General features: G+C 39.4%; 1 protein-coding gene across 3 annotated transcripts in view; it reads left to right on the top strand.

Moving 5' to 3' along the window:
* nck1b (NCK adaptor protein 1b) overlaps window positions 1-17,564 on the top strand; it is a 65,999-nt gene that overhangs the window by 19,958 nt on the left and 28,477 nt on the right. For 2 of the 3 annotated variants that reach the window (XM_083547894.1, XM_083547896.1), the window contains exon 2: window positions 16,957-17,008. The gene's annotated coding sequence lies outside the window, so the exon portion shown is untranslated. Of the gene's footprint in view, window positions 1-5,772; window positions 5,897-16,956; window positions 17,009-17,564 lie in introns of those variants that run through there. The other variant, XM_083547895.1, reaches the window with a different exon arrangement.

Genomic DNA, 17,564 nt, shown 5'->3' with positions numbered 1-17,564 from the left:
CAAGGAACAAGAAATATCCCTGTTTGGTCCCTCTCTTCCTCCGGATGGGGTTCTTTTAGAATTTGGAGACCACTCGCTGCAGCTGAGGATGGTTCCACATGAGGATGGTTCCACACCGTCTAAGACTGTAATTAATATACACAGTTTGCTACAATGCTTTAGGACTGCAATCACCATGAACGGTTTTACACTCGAGTCTTCATCAGTGACTATCAATAATGGTGGAACTGTAATGAATGGACGTTCAGTTTCGCCCACCTGTCTGGTTCCTCTCAAGGTTTCTCCCTCATACCATCTCACAGTGCAGATGGAAAGTAGTGTGTTTTCCAAGTCTCTCTGCTTTATATTTGCTTAAGATGAAACTAAAGGGCAAAAAAAGTGCTGAAATCCTACAACGTTCACAGACTCGGATGCATCTGTCAGTCTTTCTCTCTCTCTCGTTTTCATTCTCTCCATCGCTTTTTTTTTTAATGTATTTCATATCTGACCGATAACCTCTAACCTTTTTCTGTCTGTCTGTCTCCCTACCTACCTACCTACCTACCTACCTACCTACCTACCTACCTACCTACCTACCTACCTACCTACCTACCTACCTACCTACCTACCTACCTACCTACCTACCTACCCTTCTCTCTCTCTCTTTCTTATTCTTTTCTTTTTATAGATCTCATATCTGACGTCTGTCTGACTGACTGAGTTCTTTGTAGCACCATATCTCAATTTTAGTCTCTTTCTTTCTTTTTTCCCCCTTTTATTTTGAAGTAAAAGTATTTTATATTTCATATCTAACAAATAACCTCTATAAACATCTGTCTGATATATATATAATATAAATTTACTATATCTTTATTATATTATCTATCTATCTATCTATCTATCTATCTATCTATCTATCTATCTATCTATCTATCTATCTATCTATCTATCTATCTATCTATCTATCTATCTATCTATCTATCTATCTATCTATCTATCTATCTATCTATAAAACCTCTATAAACTTACATCTATGTTTGTCTGTCTGTCTATCTCCTTACCTACTTACTGATGTACCTACCCCCCCCTTCTCATTAATTTCTGCATTTCTTTTTATATCTCATATCTGACTAACCTCTGTCTGTCTGTCTGTCTGTCTGTCTGTCTACCTGCCGACTTACTGACTGACCCCCCCCCCCCCCCCTCTAATTTCTGCATTTCTTTTTATGTAGCTCATATCTGACTAACCTCTGTCTGTCCATCTACCTGCCGACTTACCTACCCTTCTCTCTCTCTCTCTCTCTCTCTCTCTCTCTCTCTCTCTCTCTCTCTCTCTCTCTCTCTCTCTCTCTCTCTCTCTTTAATTGTCTCCATTTCTTTTTATATATCTCATATCTGACAAATAACCTCTATAAACGTCTGTCTGTCTGTCTCTCTGTCTGTCTGTCTGTCTCTGTCTACGACTTACCTCCCCTTCTATTATTTTCTTAATTTCTTTTATAGATCTCATATCTGACAAATAACCTTTTATAAATATCTGTCCGTCCGTCAGTCCATCTGTCTATCTATCTAAAGACCGACTTAGCTGCTGACTTAATTCTCTGTAGTAACAAATCTTAATTTGTCTCTCTCAAGAATCAGAGGTTGCTTTATTAACATGACACATATGGACATTTGTATTGCCAAAGCATCAAACATACAGACACGTAACAGAAATAACAATAGACTCTAAAAACACTGTATATAGTATATACTCTACTATGATTTGTGATAGAAGGGTATCTGTAAGAGTGAAAGCTAAAGTTTATAGGACTGTGGTGAGACCAGCGATGTTGTATGGATTAGAGACAGTAGCATTGAGTAGAAGACAGGAGGTGGAGCTGGAGGTAGCAGAGCTGAAGATGTTGAGGTTTTTGTTGGGAGTGACGACGAAGAACAGGACTAAAAATTAGTTTATTAGAGAGACAGAGCATGTAGAGTGTTTTGGGGACAAGGTGAGGAAGGCGAGATTAAGATGGTTTGGACATGTGCAAGGAAGGGACATGGGGTATATCAGTAGGAGAATGCTGAGGATGGAGCCACCAGGAAGGAGGAAAAGAGGAAGCCAAGACAGAGGTTAATGGATGTGGTGAGGGAAGAAATGCAAGTAGTTGCTGTGACAGAGGCAGATGTAGAGGACAGGGGGTTGTGGAGACGGATGATCCGCTGTGGAGACCCCTAATGCGAGAAGCCAAAAGAAGGGAAGAAGAAGATAGAATATACTCTATAATATACTGTGATATAACTTTAATAATAATATAAAAACTATAGAGTGAAAAGGGAATAGTTACAATAAATACAAATAGAATAATAAATAAATAAAAAGGAAAGAATATGAGATGTATATAATTGTGTGTGTGTGTGTGTGTGTATGTGTTGCATACCTACATCACCTAGTGGCAGGTGTGTCTCTTCTTTTCTCTCTCTCTTTCTCATATTTCTAACAGATGACCATAACCATGTCTGTCTGTGTGTCTTTCTATATCTTTCTCTTACAGTCTGTCTACATATCTTGTTCACTTCTCTTTTTTTCTCCTCTCTTTATTTATATCTACAGTGAGGAAAATAAGTATTTGAACACCCTGCTATTTTGCAAGTTCTCCCACTTAGAAATCATGGAGGGGTCTGAAATTGTCATCGTAGGTGCATGCCCACTGTGAGAGACATAATCTAAAAAAAAAAATCCAGAAATCACAATATATGATTTTTAAACTCTTTATTTGTATGATACAGCTGCAAATAAGTATTTGAACACCTGTCTATCAGCTAGAATTCTGACCCTCAAAGACCTGTTAGTCTGCCTTTAAAATGTCCACCTCCACTACATTTATTATCCTAAATTAGATGCACCTGTTTGAGGTCGTTAGCTGCATAAAGACACCTGTCCACCCCATACAATCAGTAAGAATCCAACTACTAACATGGCCAAGACCAAAGAGCTGTCCAAAGACACTAGAGACAAAATTGTACACCTCCACAAGGCTGGAAAGGGCTACGGGGAAATTGCCAAGCAGCTTGGTGAAAAAAGGTCCACTGTTGGAGCAATCATTAGAAAATGGAAGAAGCTAAACATGACTGTCAATCTCCCTCGGACTGGGGCTCCATGCAAGATCTCACCTCGTGGGGTCTCAATGATCCTAAGGAAGGTGAGAAATCAGCCCAGAACTACACGGGAGGAGCTGGTCAATGACCTGAAAAGAGCTGGGACCACCGTTTCCAAGGTTACCGTTGGTAATACACTAAGACGTCATGGTTTGAAATCATGCATGGCACGTAAGGTTCCCCTGCTTAAACCAGCACATGTCCAGGCACATCTTAAGTTTGCCAATGACCATTTGGATGATCCAGAGGAGTCATGGGAGAAAGTCATGTGGTCAGATGAGACCAAAATAGAACTTTTGGGTCATAATTCCACTAAACGTGTTTGGAGGAAGAAGAATGATGAGTACCATCCCAAGAACACCATCCCTACTGTGAAGCATGGGGGTGGTAGCATCATGCTTTGGGGGTGTTCTTCTGCACATGGGACAGGGCGACTGCACTGTATTAAGGAGAAGATGACCGGGGCCATGTATTGTGAGATTTTAGGGAACAACCTCCTTCCCTCAGTTAGAGCATTGAAGATGGGTCGATGCTGGGTCTTCCAACATGACAATGACCCGAAGCACACAGCCAGGATAACCAAGGAGTGGCTCTGTAAGAAGCATATCAAGGTTCTGGCGTGGCCTAGCCGGTCTCCAGACCTAAACCCAATAGAGAATCTTTGGAGGGAGCTCAAACTCCGTGTTTCTCAGCGACAGGCCAGAAACCTGACTGATCTGGAGAAGATCTGTGTGGAGGAGTGGGCCAAAATCCCTCCCGCAGTATGAGCAAAACTACAGGAAATGTTTGACCTCTGTAATTGCAAACAAAGTTGCTACTGTACAGAATATTAACATTGACTTTCTCAGGTGTTCAAATACTTATTTGCAGCTGTATCATACAAATAAATAGTAAAAAAAATCATACATTGTGTTTTCTGGATTATTTTTTTTTTAGATTATGTCTCTCACAGTGGACATGCACCTACGATGACAATTTCAGACCCCTCCATGATTTCTAAGTGGGAGAACTTGCAAAATAGCAGGCTGTTCAAATACTTATTTTCCTCACTGTATCTGTCTGTCTGTACAGCTTCTTTCTATCCCTCATTGCATTGGACTTCAGTCTTTACTTGACTACATTTTGAAGTTCGAGTTGGGTCGCCGTAGTAATGGAGTCGGAGCTAAGCAGTTTGCAGCATCGTGCTAAAAGGATGTGGTGAGGTTTTCTGTCTCTGTATCTCTCCATTTCTATTCTTTCTTTTCATAATGTTTCTTTCTCTCGCACGCGTTGTCATGTCAGAGTCTCTCTCTCTCTCTCTCTCTCTCTCTCTCTCTCTCTCTCTCTCTCTCTCTCTCTCTCTCTCTCTCTCTCTCTCCTCTCTCCATATCTTTTGCATGCTCTCTTTTTATTGGTTAATAGCCAAGAGTTATACCAAAGCTGGTTTCAAAGCTGTTCCTGGCAATTGTAGTACTAAATCCGATGCAAAAGAACTGTTCATGTGAACGTGTCTTCATGGTTCTTCATGGAACCACGTCTTCATGGTTCACGTGGAGCCACCATCAGAGCAGTGAGTGCTTTCCAATTGAAGAGAACTCCATACCCCTTCACCCTTTCTGCCCTCTGAAGCTGCATGATCCATCTTGACACCCTACTTCAGGCATGATCAGATCAGATCCAAGCAGGGACTTGAGCAAGACTACTATATGACCATCCACACATCCCAGTTCACCAAAACACTATAGAACCATTAAACCTGTTCACAGAAGACTTGATGAACAAATAGTTTCAACCTTGACTTAAACAATAAGAGCATGTGTTAGCACCTTGACACTAATTACAAGGCTGATCCATAACTGTGGGACTTTGTAAGAGAAAGTACTGCCCCCTGCTGTAGACTATTCAAAGTACCAACAAATAGCCTGTACCTACTGATAGAAGTCTATCTCTTACTTACCTTTCTTTTTCTTTCTTTCTTTCTTTCTTTCTTTCTTTCTTTCTTTCTTTCTTTCTTTCTTTCTTTCTTTCTCCATTTCCATCTGTCTTAGTGTCTGTTTCTCTCTCGCCTTCCTACTGACTTACCAACCCCCTATCTATCTATCTATCTATCTATCTATCTATCTATCTATCTATCTATCTATCTATCTATCTATCTATCTATCTATCTATCTATCTATCTATCTATCTATCGATCTATCGATCTATCTATCTATCTATTGATCTCTCAATCTCTCTCTCTCTCTCTCTCTCTCTCTCTCTCTCTCTCTCTCTCTCTCTCTCTCTCTCGCACACTCACACACACAATTTCTCACCACATCCATCCTTCAAGCCTTTTGTTCTGTTCAACTTGTGCAGTCTCAGTGCATCAGTGGAAGGAGGAAGTGTGTGTGTGTGTGTGTGTGTGTGTTCATGCGCATGTGTATGTATATACCAGGTGGAGTCAGGAGTTGTTGTGGTGAGGGTTGCAACACTATAAATGCAGCTGTAGACCTCGATTTTTTTTGCTTTGCAAAAGCACACTCTTTTCCTTGCTGTGTGTGTGTGTGTGTGTGTGTGTGTGTGTGTGTGTGTGTGTGTGTGTTTGTGTGTTTGTGTGTGTATGTATGTAGTTGAGTCACAAAGACTATTAAAAGAGGAGGAGCAGAATGTACATGTTCTGTGAAAGAGATATCTCGTGAGTGTGTGAACACAGCGGAACTCTGTGAAGAAGCGTGTGTGTGTGTGAGAGATAATGTCACGAGATGACCTCTGACCCTCGGCTGGAGCCTCAGTCGGGATGCTGAGCTTTTTAGATAAGGTAGGACGCTTCCTGTGTGTGTGTGTGTGTGTGTGTGGACTAGAATTTTATTAGGAAGGTATATTGTTTTTTTTTAATTCAAAGGCGATTTTCAATAGTGAAACCATGAGCATTTTGTCCATAATTACACTCCTTTAATGTATTATTTAGAAATTAATTTCTTATATTTATTTAAATCTTTTTTTTTTTTATTCATATGTATACATACACCAATTTTATTAGATTTTTATTTTTATAATTTTTTTAATCTAATTAATATATAAACAATTTTAAGTAAAGAATTACATTTTTGTAACATTTTTCCACTTAATAAGTAACATAATTCTTCTTAATAAATATAGATAATAAACATTACTCCTTTATTTAAAGCTCCAGGTTAAATTCCCATGAGAAGTTTTTACAACGTACGAAGGACTAAGGCACTAACGTACAAGAAAACCGCAGGGCATTTCTCATTTAAAAAAAAAAAAAAAGTCCTCCTCCTCAAGATGCTCAGTGAATCTGGTTTATTCAACAAGTGAAGTTTTATTCATGAATAATTTACACGAGAGCTCTGTGTGTTTTTTAGTGTGACGGGTTTGTGTGATTTTTGTATGTAAGGAGAGTCACTTAGTCATTTTCACCTCAACGATACACCAGTGTAGTTTTTCCCTTCACAAAAGGACTCGCGTTCTCAGTAGGTTGTGGTTTATCATATGGTCAGGTAGTGGCGTTAAAGCCTCGATTGGTCACAGCGTGTCTGATTGTTCTCAGGTCTCCAGTTTGTTTAGTTTCTGTAGTTTGCTAAAGTATCACTGATGCTAAAATCTTGGGGGGATTAATGTCAGTGTAAGGAGTCTCTCCAGCGTCAGTTTTTTTAAATGGTTCGACGTGAAGGTTTTGGTATTGAAGGAACAATAAATAAAAAATAAAAATTACAATTTAACAATACAAATTTTATTATTGATTAGATAGACTGGGTTAATAAATGATCACAACCCAATTTTTGTTTGTTTTTTGCTTATTTATTTGTATGTGGGTTGTTGTTTTTTTTTTCTTTTCTGGAAGGTCCAAGTTTGGTACAACACCCTTGTCTGAGCTTTCCCATCCTATTCCACATTTAGTCCCCATTTCCTGTACCAATAACTTTCCACTCTTCTGGGAAGAAGTTCCACTAGATTTTGGAGTGGACTTGTGGAGATGTCTGTGATTTAGTCATGAGTGTTAGTAAGGTCATTTACTGATGTGGGTGAGGTGAGGAGGCCCAGAGGTGCTCTGGGTTTAGGGTCAGAGCTCTATAGCAGGAGATCTTCTACTCCAACTCATGGATCTGGCTTTGTGTACAGGAGCATTGTCGTGCAGGGAAAATGTCATGCTATCCAATCGTGCGCCTCCAACTTTGTGGTAACAGTTTTGGGACGAAACGGGTGTCCCAATACTTTTGCCAGCAGAGAGTTCATCGGTCGATCGAATTCATCAGGTTGAAAATTAACCCATCAAATGAATGAATGAACAACAATGATCAAGCGTTGGATCCCCTCCAGCAGAACCATCTGACTCAGTCAGCCTAGAAGTAGTTCAAGGATTTTTTTTTTCTTTGCAGGCGAATTAGCATGAAAAAATGATACGTAAAATATCAATAAATAAACAACGTGTTTTAAACATATAATAATGTAATAAACATCTGCCTCGTGCTTTTGGGGCCACAATTGAAGAGTGGATTCAGAGATATTCGGTTTTGAAAGAAGAATCCTTCAAAGAGAGTTAATTCGTTTGATGTTACTTTTTTATTTATTTACTTAATTTTTGTATTTCTTTTATCCCTATTTCTATTTCTTTTTCATGTTTAAATGTCGGACAAAAAAGCGTTTCACTGCATGTCGTACTCTGTATGAGTGTGTATGTGACAAATACAATTAGAATTCAAATTGAATTTATTTTCAACCTGATGAATTCTATCAGCCAACATACTCCATACGGGCAAAAGTATCGTGACACCCATCTCTTTCCCGAAAAACAATAACAGCAGAGTGTTTTGTTTAGTGAGATCTTGATCTTGAGATACTACTGAACACTGATTCCACAATATAAATTCAGCAGTTATAGAAAGTCACTGTAAATGGAAAGAGTACGAGGTGTGAATGTAATGATTAAGGTTGCCAGATGTTTAGGGCATGCGGTTATTGCAGATAAACAGTTCAAAGTGCATCCCCGCTACAAAGACGTATAGAGAGTTGTGTAAAGTGTAATATTACGTGGATGGTGTTGCGCCTCTCGCCGGAGGTTTCCTGTGTGCAGGCGGAGTAAACCTGTACACGAGGCAGCGATCGAGGGCTTTCATTTTTACTCTCAGCTGTCTCCTGGGTTTTTACGGAGAGAAAGAAAGAGAGGGGATAGACACGAAAGTACTGAGAGAAATATGTATAGAAAGAGACAAAGAGAAAGTGAGAGATGTAGAGAAGCATACAGGGAGAGAGAGTGAGAGATGTAGAGAGGCATACAAAAAGAAATTGGCAGACGAAAGAGAGAAGAGTGAGAAATGCAGAGAGATGAAAGAGAAGAGAGTGAGAAATGCAGAGAGAAAGTGGGGGATGAGTGTGAGGATGCAGAGAGAGACATATACTGAGAGAAAATGAGGTCACAGAGAGAGGAAGATGCAGAGAGAGAAAGAGAGACACAGAAAGTGACAGAGAAAGAAAGTGAGAGAGAGAAAGAGGGAGATGAAGAGAGAAAGAGAGACACAAAAAGTGACAGAGAAATAAAGTGAGAGAGAGAAAGAGGGAGATGAAGAGAGAAAGAGAGACACAAAAAGTGACAGGGAGAGAGAGAGGATGATGCAGAGAGAAACAGAGAGACACAGAGAGGAAGATGCAGAGAGAGACAGAGAAAGAAAGTGACAGAGAGAGGGAGGGAGATGCAGAGAGAGAGAGAGAGAGAGGATTTTTCTCACTGTCCTGTGTGTAACCCGTTGATGTGTTCCAGCTTCGGACTGAAATCCTGCTGACGCAGCAGAGGCTGGAGACGTGAAATAGAGAACAGAAAATAACTTTTTTTTTTTCTCTCTTTGCTTTCACTTTTCCACATAATGAATATCTCACACAGACACTAGAGTGGGGAGGAGGATTGATATTTGGTGGATTTCTTGTTGACAGGGCCGGGTTTATATAAATGCATTTGTTTTCTATAGTAACGTGCGATTCACAGGGTCGTGGTCCACGTGACTGTTTTCTGTTTTCTTTATTATGATGAGTGTGTCCATGTGTCTCAATCGGTCTTATTAATTTACAGGGAAAAAGACATGATGAATTGTATGTATGTATGTATTTACTTTAATCGATACGAAAATGATGAGATGCTGTAGGATCTTTTTTCCCCTCACATTTCCGTCTTTTTTCCCCTCACATTTCCGTCTTTTTTCCCCTCACATTTTCGTTTTTCCCCTCACATTTCCGTCTTTTTTTCCTTACATTTTCGTTTTTCCCCTCACATTTCCGTCTTTTTTCCCCTCACATTTCCGTCTTTTTTCCCCTCACATTTCCGTCTTTTTTCCCCTCACATTTCCGTCTTTTTTCCCCTCACATTTCCGTCTTTTTTCCCCCTCACATTTCCGTCTTTTTTCCCCCTCACATTTCCGTCTTTTTCCCCTCACATTTCCGTCTTTTTCCCCTCACATTTCCTTTTGTTCCCCTCACATTTTCGTCTTTTTTCCCCTCACATTTTCGTCTTTTTTCCCCTCACATTTTCGTCTTTTTTCCCCTCACATTTTCGTCTTTTTTCCCCTCACATTTCCGTCTTTTTTCCCCTCACATTTCCGTCTTTTTTCCCCTCACATTTCCGTCTTTTTTCCCCTCACATTTCCGTCTTTTTCCCCCTCACATTTCCGTCTTTTTTCCCCTCACATTTCCGTCTTTTTTCCCCTCACATTTCCGTCTTTTTTCCCCTCACATTTCCGTCTTTTTTCCCCTCACATTTCCGTCTTTTTTCCCCTCACATTTCCGTCTTTTTTCCCCTCACATTTCCGTCTTTTTTCCCCTCACATTTCCGTCTTTTTTCCCCTCACATTTCCGTCTTTTTTCCCCTCACATTTCCGTCTTTTTTCCCCTCACATTTCCGTCTTTTTTCCCCTCACATTTCCGTCTTTTTTCCCCCTCACATTTCCGTTTGTTCCCCTCACATTTCCGTCTTTTTTCCCCTCACATTTCCGTCTTTTTTCCCCTCACATTTCCGTCTTTTTTCCCCTCACATTTCCGTCTTTTTTCCCCTCACATTTCCGTCTTTTTTCCCCTCACATTTCCGTCTTTTTTCCCCTCACATTTCCGTCTTTTTTCCCCTCACATTTCCGTCTTTTTTCCCCTTTACATTTCCGTCTTTTTCTGTGTGGCAATCCGATTATCGAGTCTGGGTCCGAGTACTTGTCTGACTGCATTGTTCTGCAGTGTAAAGTTTGGTGGAGGGGGATTATGATGTGGGGTTGTTTTTCAGGCGTTGGGCTTCGGCCCCTTACTTTTTACTTTCATTTCTGTTTAAACACAAATATCTGTACTTTCTACTTCTTACATTTTCAAAACGTTTCTTCAGTTTTAATCTATTTGGTGAAATGTCAATATTTTTCAGCCCATCTACATATTTCCTGTCAATGTGCGGCTTTTTCAGTCTGCCACTGGTGTATCATTTCCTGGTTCTCACACACCACAGACGTAGACTAGTTTACAAATCTGGCAACAAGAAGTCTGGGGATAAAGTGGATGAGACAGAGGAGAGAGAACAGACACATTCCTGATCACCTGATCATCATCTTTTCTCTGCTTGTGTTCTACATGGTGGATGTTCAGCCTGGATACATTCATTGGGTAACAACATTTTAATTCGTTTTGTATTCATTTATTAATTAGGGCCGTCAAAAATAAAAGCGTCAACACACATTCAATTAAACTTCACAGACTTTTATTAACCCGAGATTAATGCAGGGCGCATTTCTGTTTGACCGTTTTTATAAAAAATTCAATAAATATAAAAGGCGAAACGAAAAGCTTCAGGGCAACATTCGTTTACTCACGACGTCCATTCTGTATTCAGAAATAGACTCCGAAACAAACTTTTATTTGATCGTACGGATGAGAGCGATACATCATTCGAATCTGTAAAGGGTCTACTTTTATTTGTACATACTCATAATCACAACAAAACGCTGTACTTTTGTAAAAAGGAGAAAACAGGCAGGGGGCGCTCTCTCCTCACAGACTAAATAAAAATATGTATAGAAAGCTCAAAATTCGGGTATAAAATACGTGAAAAGTGTGAATTTAAGGGACATTTAGAACAAATAAAATGTGCGATTAATCGCGAGTCAAAACATAGTTATGCGAATAATCGCGATTAAACGTGACATCCAGTTTGCAGCGTGACACTAAAACAGGAAGTAGTAATGGCTACTTTTTTTACTTTACACTTCTGGCAACTATATATAATATATTAATAACTAAATTATTAATTGAACTGTACATTCACAATATACTTCAAATAGCGGTTCTCAAGCTCTGTCCCTTGCTTTCAGAACGCCCCTGCATATTATTGAGTTCAGTAAACACTAGAAGTGGGAACACGACTGCCCCCTACTGGTAATGTACTTCATGTGCCAACACGGCAGCAAGTATTTTGTCCTCAATGTTGACGTGTTTGAAGCAGGAAAAAGAGCCGAGTGTAAGGATTTGAGCGAGTTTGACAAAATGTCTAGACGTCTGGGTCAGAGCATCTCCAAAACTGTAGCTCTTGTGGGCTGTTCCTGGTCTGCAGTGGTCAGTGTTTTTCAAAAGTGCTCCAAGGAAGGAACAGTGGTGAACCGGTGACTGGGTCGTGGGTGGCTGAGGCTCAGTGGCGCACGTGTGGAGTGAAGGCTGGCGGTGTGGTCTGATCCAACAGACGAGCTTCTGTAGCTCAAACTGCTGAAGAAGTTCATGCTGTTGATGCTCAGAACTGTTTAGCAGCAAAAGAGGGGCCAACACAATATTAGGCAGGTGGTCATAATGTTCTGCCTGATCAGTGTGTGTGATTATACTTTAGATGGCCTTACAGTAAGTAACTAGCGGCAGACTTCTCATGGACTGAATCATAGCTGGTGTTGGTTGGCTTAGGACCAGGAACCCCTTGCTGCAACTTTTCCATTTGTCTTTTTTGTAGAATTGCACTAATGAAACCGAGGGCAGTTTTGGAAACTTCTGCTCCTCATCAAAGAGAATTTGTTTCCCAGGATTGAGGCAGTCACCAGCAGTGGTCATATATCGGCTCTCTGTCAAGCAGTTTCTTGAGAACGGTTAGAGAAAGCAGATTGAGCCACCTAAAAGAAAACCGAACTATGTCTTCTGGGGGAGTCTGAGGGTTTTGATTGTTCATGTGTTAACTCCTTCAGTACTTCTGAAGAACACTAATAATGGATCCAGACATGCATTTACACCTCAGGAATACGTTGTATTATGATCCCACTAATCCATAGCTGCTGTACATCTACTGTTTATCCACAAAATCCGGTCACGGTTACGTGCAGAGACGAGGAGTCTCTGACTCCAAAGCACTCCTTCCTCCAAAGCACAGTTTTCAGATCTAAATGGATTAATGTGGACATGACCTACAGTCCAGACTGTATAATATCACACAAAGCTCCTTCAGTCTCCAGAGTTGGTGTGGTTACTAATAAATTGGAAACAAGTTCAACCAAATTGATTAGATATTACTGCAGGCAGGAACCAACAAATAATAAGTGTGTCAGTTGGAGAAAAAAAAAGATAATTCATGATGATTATGTAACAAGTTAGAGCCAAAATCCACACATAATAATGTGTATGATGGTCTTTCTTCCTTTTCTATATTTAAAATATTTCACAGTTTTGCTCTCTCGCTGTGTCGGGTTTTTGGGGTCATCGAGTTCAACATAAATCTCTAAAGTAGAGTTCGACTGATACGGGTTTTACTCTAGACGATATTTAGAAATCAGGGCATCCGATTATCTAATAAAGTCTAACGGTTAAGTAAAAATAATAGATCCGATTGAGCTGATTATTATTATGTTTAACGAGCACACGTGTGATGGTCACCTGTCCGCAAACGTTTGGTGGATATAGTGTATCTATCTGTTAAAGACGTAACCGGTCCCCTTAATGCTACCGTGTCCCTTTGCTGCTTTCAAAACCTCCATTAGATTTTTCAGCGTCTGTACGGACACAACACGGCAATACACTGAAGAGTTTTGGGTCAAATGACTCATACGTGTAAAAACAAATAAAATAAAAATAATAATAAAAATAATAATTCGGATAGACACGTTCCAATATTTTTGCCCGTTAAAAAAATGGTAGCGATCAATCAAAATCAAAATGTTTCTGAATATCAGGAAGCCAATGCTGAAAGTCTGATCGATCGTCTTTGATGTCAAACCCACGTTTTTTTTTCCCTCCCGCTTTTTAGCAGGAAAAACTAAACCGTTCCTTGTTGTTCCAGTACTTTAGACCCGTATTCGCATACATGGTTCCGATCAGGAAAACGTGCTGCCCATGTGAAGGCTTCTTCACTGGAACATGTTTACAGTGAGAAGATATGTGTGTGTGTAGGAGGTGTGTATGTAGTGTGCGTGCGTGTGTGCGTGTGCGTGTGTGTGTGTGTGTGACCTTTAGGGAATGTTCCTGTTGCTTTTTCTGCTCTATCTGGAGTTAATAAGGTCTTTGTTACTGAGCAGCGATGTTGTTAATGTTGCCTCCCAGCGTCAATTAATTTAATTAGAGTCGACTGTGTGTGTGTGTGTGTGTGTGTGTGTGTGTGTGTGTGTGTGTGTGTGTGAGAGAGAGAGAGAGAGAGAAAGAGAGAAAGAGAAAGAAAGAGATGATAGATGCGAGGAGAAAATGCACTCTAATAAAAAACACACCACAACAAAAGTAACCCTGATCTCCACACTGTGATGTCAGCCATGTTACGGAATATAATCCGAGAGCCCCTAAAGCCACGCGATCTCCAGCTCGGAGCTCAAACCCGGCGTCTGTGTGCGCGAAACAAACTCGTCCCGGACGAGTCACCGTAATCCTTCTAGATAACGACACATCAATCAGTCGCATCTGGGTCAAGGTGCTAATCGGCGGGTTGGTTTGGGTCCTAATGAATAGCTTTTCACAAGACATCTGATCTTAGATCTTCTCTCGGGACAGACCCATGATGTTCGATCACGACAGAGGAGGGAATCAACTTCGAGGAAGTTTTGGAGGAAACTAAAGAGCATACAATCTCAAAATGCTCCCCACCATGTTCTTTACAGAAACGAAATGCAATTCGAATGCAGCTTCCAGCATCACTTTATAAAGTTTTATCCCTCACGAACAGGACAACAGTGGGAGGGGAGCAAACCTTCAGAGATGGTACCTTTTGAGAACGCAAGCTCGAAAGGGAACCCATCCTCATCTGGGTGACATCTGGATACTCATCCAGTGTAAAGCTGATAGACACGAGTGCAAAACTGAGCCCTGTGCCGTTGTAGCAAACATTGTGTTGGTCCCCCTTCTGCTGCTAAACAGTTCTGACCCATCGAGCATCAACAGCATCAACTTCTTCAGCAGTTTGAGCTACAGGAACTCGTCTGTTGGATCAAAACACACGGACCAGCCTTCACTCCTCACAGGCATCAATGAATCTCGGCCGCCCGTCACCAGGAACAGCCCACAAGAGCTGCAGTTTTGGTCAGATGCTCTAACCCAGACGTCTAGACGTCTCACAATTTTGTCAAATCTGCTCAAATCCTTATGCTCGCCCATTTTTCCTGCTTCAAAATGTTCACTTGTTGCCTAATAAATAAATCCACACACTAACAGGTGCCATGATGAATCAGTGTTTTTCACTTCACCACTCATAATGTTTTAATGTCATACCTGATTATATACATTGTATGTACAGCTGTACAAGTTATACACAGTGTATGTACAATGAAGACACCATTTATATACAGAAATAATGATCCAGAAATTATATAAACGTTATTAAAAAAGGGTCAAATAAAGTTTGTTCCTAGAGCAAGTCAAAAACCTCGAGAGGAACCAGACTCAAAAGGGAACCAGTCCTCATCCTCAACACCAAATGTTCATTCATTACAGTTCCATCATTGATACGGTGTGCGGTGACGGGCGATTGAATGCACACTGTGCTCCTCAACTATTGATATTTGTTCCAGTCTAAATCCATCAAAATTCTTGAGTTGCTTAGTGACTTCATGGATCTTTAGGCTGTTATGGTTCAACCATCTTCAACTGCGGAGTGTCTCTTGTTGACGAGAACTCAATTCAGAGGTATGGGGATGAATCAGATGTTTAGATTTAAATACCGGTTCATTCTCGGTCTTCGTGCACAAGGCGAACAAGGTTCCTTAGACAGCTATTGTTAGACTTTTTATGAAAAAGATTTATTCTGACGCTTTGGCAGGAAATTGAAAAAAAATAATCTGAAGCAGGACCTGTGATTTGTCCAGAAATTGAGCAAAAACTTGATTAGGTTTTTTTTTTGTTTTTTTTTGGTCCCAGTGTGAACCTGATCTTTGTTTTGTGTATCTGGATTTCTGCTGTGAGCTTCAGGAGGGCCGGACCTCGTTATCCCACCACATGTTTCCCACATCTGGTGCACGGAAGACTCATTTATGGCTTCGACTCACTCGCCCGTTAGTGCCGTGACCCAGAGGACACGATGTGGAGGTCAATGAGTTCGGTCGGTTCGTTACGCAGCGCCTTCGATGTCGACGTTCAGGAGGAAATTTTTTTTTTTTTGTCAATTTGTGTCATGTTTTGGATGAAGAGATGAACAAATAGAGGTGTAACGTCGAGCTCACGTGCTTTTCGCAGGAATACGCGCGCACGTGTGTAGGAGTATGGAGGGAGGAAGTGTTCGAGGTTCGAGGATTTGATTTGGGGCCAAGAAAAGTGCAACGAAGTTTACTGAAACTAATGGAATTTTAAAAATCTTTTATTGTCTTTATTATCGCCTTGTCCTTTGTCTTTGTTGTCTTTTATCCTTGTCGTCCTCTTCATCTTTGCCCTTATTGGTGGTTTCATTTTTTTGTCTTTCTAATCTTAATTTTTTTATTTGTTTCATTGCTTTTTCTCTTTGTTGTCTTTTTCATTTTTGTTGTCTTTTTCATTTTTGTTGTCTTTTTCATTTTTGTTTGTCTTCATCATTGTCTTGTTCATTGCCATCCTTTTTTTTTTCTAACCTTCCTGGTCTGTTTAATCTTCATGTTCTTTATTCTCCTCATCTTTTTTTTTTTTTTATCTTCATCACGTTCTCCTTCTTCCTCGTCTTTGTCGTTTTTGTCTTCGTCGTGTTGTTCATTGCCATCGTTTGTTTCGGTCATTTTCCTTTGATCTTCTTTTGATCATGTTCATCTTCCTCACTTTTTTCACTTCAGCAACGTCCTTGTCTTTTTTGTCTTCATTGTCTTGATAATCTTCCTCACATTTCTTTTTTTTTTTTTTTTTTTAATCTATGCCTTATCTTTATTGTCTTCATCATCGTCCTAAATCTTCCTTTTCCTTGTTTTTCATCACGTTCTCCATCTTCATCTTCCTCGTCCTCAACGCTTTCGCCGTCCTTCCTTCTATTCATCTTCTTTTTCCGTCTTCCTCAGTTATTCTTTAACCTTTCTGCTCTTTTTGATCTTTATCTTTTCATCTTTGTCATGCCTTCATCATCTTTTTATTTTATTTTATTTTTTACCTTTTTCATCTTTGTTGTTTTTATCATTGTCCTATATATTTATTTATTTATTTAATTTTTCTCGTCTTTTTTGTTTTATTTTGCTCCTGTTGTTGTGTGTATTTATTTCTATTTCATATATATGAGCTCTCATGACAGATGATGTCTCAGGATTTGATGATGTCATACTTATACGTGGATTAAAACCCCTGAAATGTTAGCAGTAAAAATATTTTAACTTCAGCTTCTATAGAGGTCCATGTTTGTTTTTCTTAGTGACCTCAATGACAAAAAAAAGTACATTTAGGTAATTCATTGACCTACTAAATCTAAAACTGTGACCAAAATTTTTTCTTTTTTTATTTCAGGTGTCCATTAAGACGTTTCAGTATTGGAGTGGACGGCTTTGATGCAGCACGGGTGAGAACGCATTTCATCAGGACCTACTTTTTATCGAATCGTAATCGCAAAAATAAGAGGTTTTTTAATTCAGGTTAAATTATTGAATACTTAAAAAAAAAAAAGAATTATAAATAAATAAAAAAATTAAAAATGCAGTCAAAAATTCAGGTTTCAGTAATTCATGCATTAAAAGTACATGCAGAAGGCTAGAATTTTTACCTAAAATATTGAGGTTAAATAGTTTTCCGGTAAAATGTTCACGTTCAAATAATTCAGAAACTCAAACGTTGTCTTCCAGATTAAAATATTAAGGTAATTTAACATTTCAGGTTAAAATAATGTTGTGAAAATAGTTTAAAATGGAACAAATAATAAAAAATTTAAAAAATCACAATACACAAATGATAAAAAAATAATAATTGTCAGAATCAGTTTTAAATAATCCAGCTAATAATAAAATAAGAAATTAAAATTAGTAAAATAAATCCAGATCATGAAAAAAAACAGTTTGAACAATCTAAATAAAATGAAAAAAATCAGGTTTATATAATTCAGCGACTAAAATTCAGGTTCA

The sequence above is a fragment of the Silurus aristotelis genome, assembly GCF_946808225.1.
Source record: "Silurus aristotelis genome assembly, chromosome: 1".
NCBI classification, from domain to species: domain Eukaryota; kingdom Metazoa; phylum Chordata; class Actinopteri; order Siluriformes; family Siluridae; genus Silurus; species Silurus aristotelis.
The sequence above is the reverse complement of the archived record's forward strand: the minus strand, read 5'-3'. Positions and strand labels throughout refer to the sequence as shown.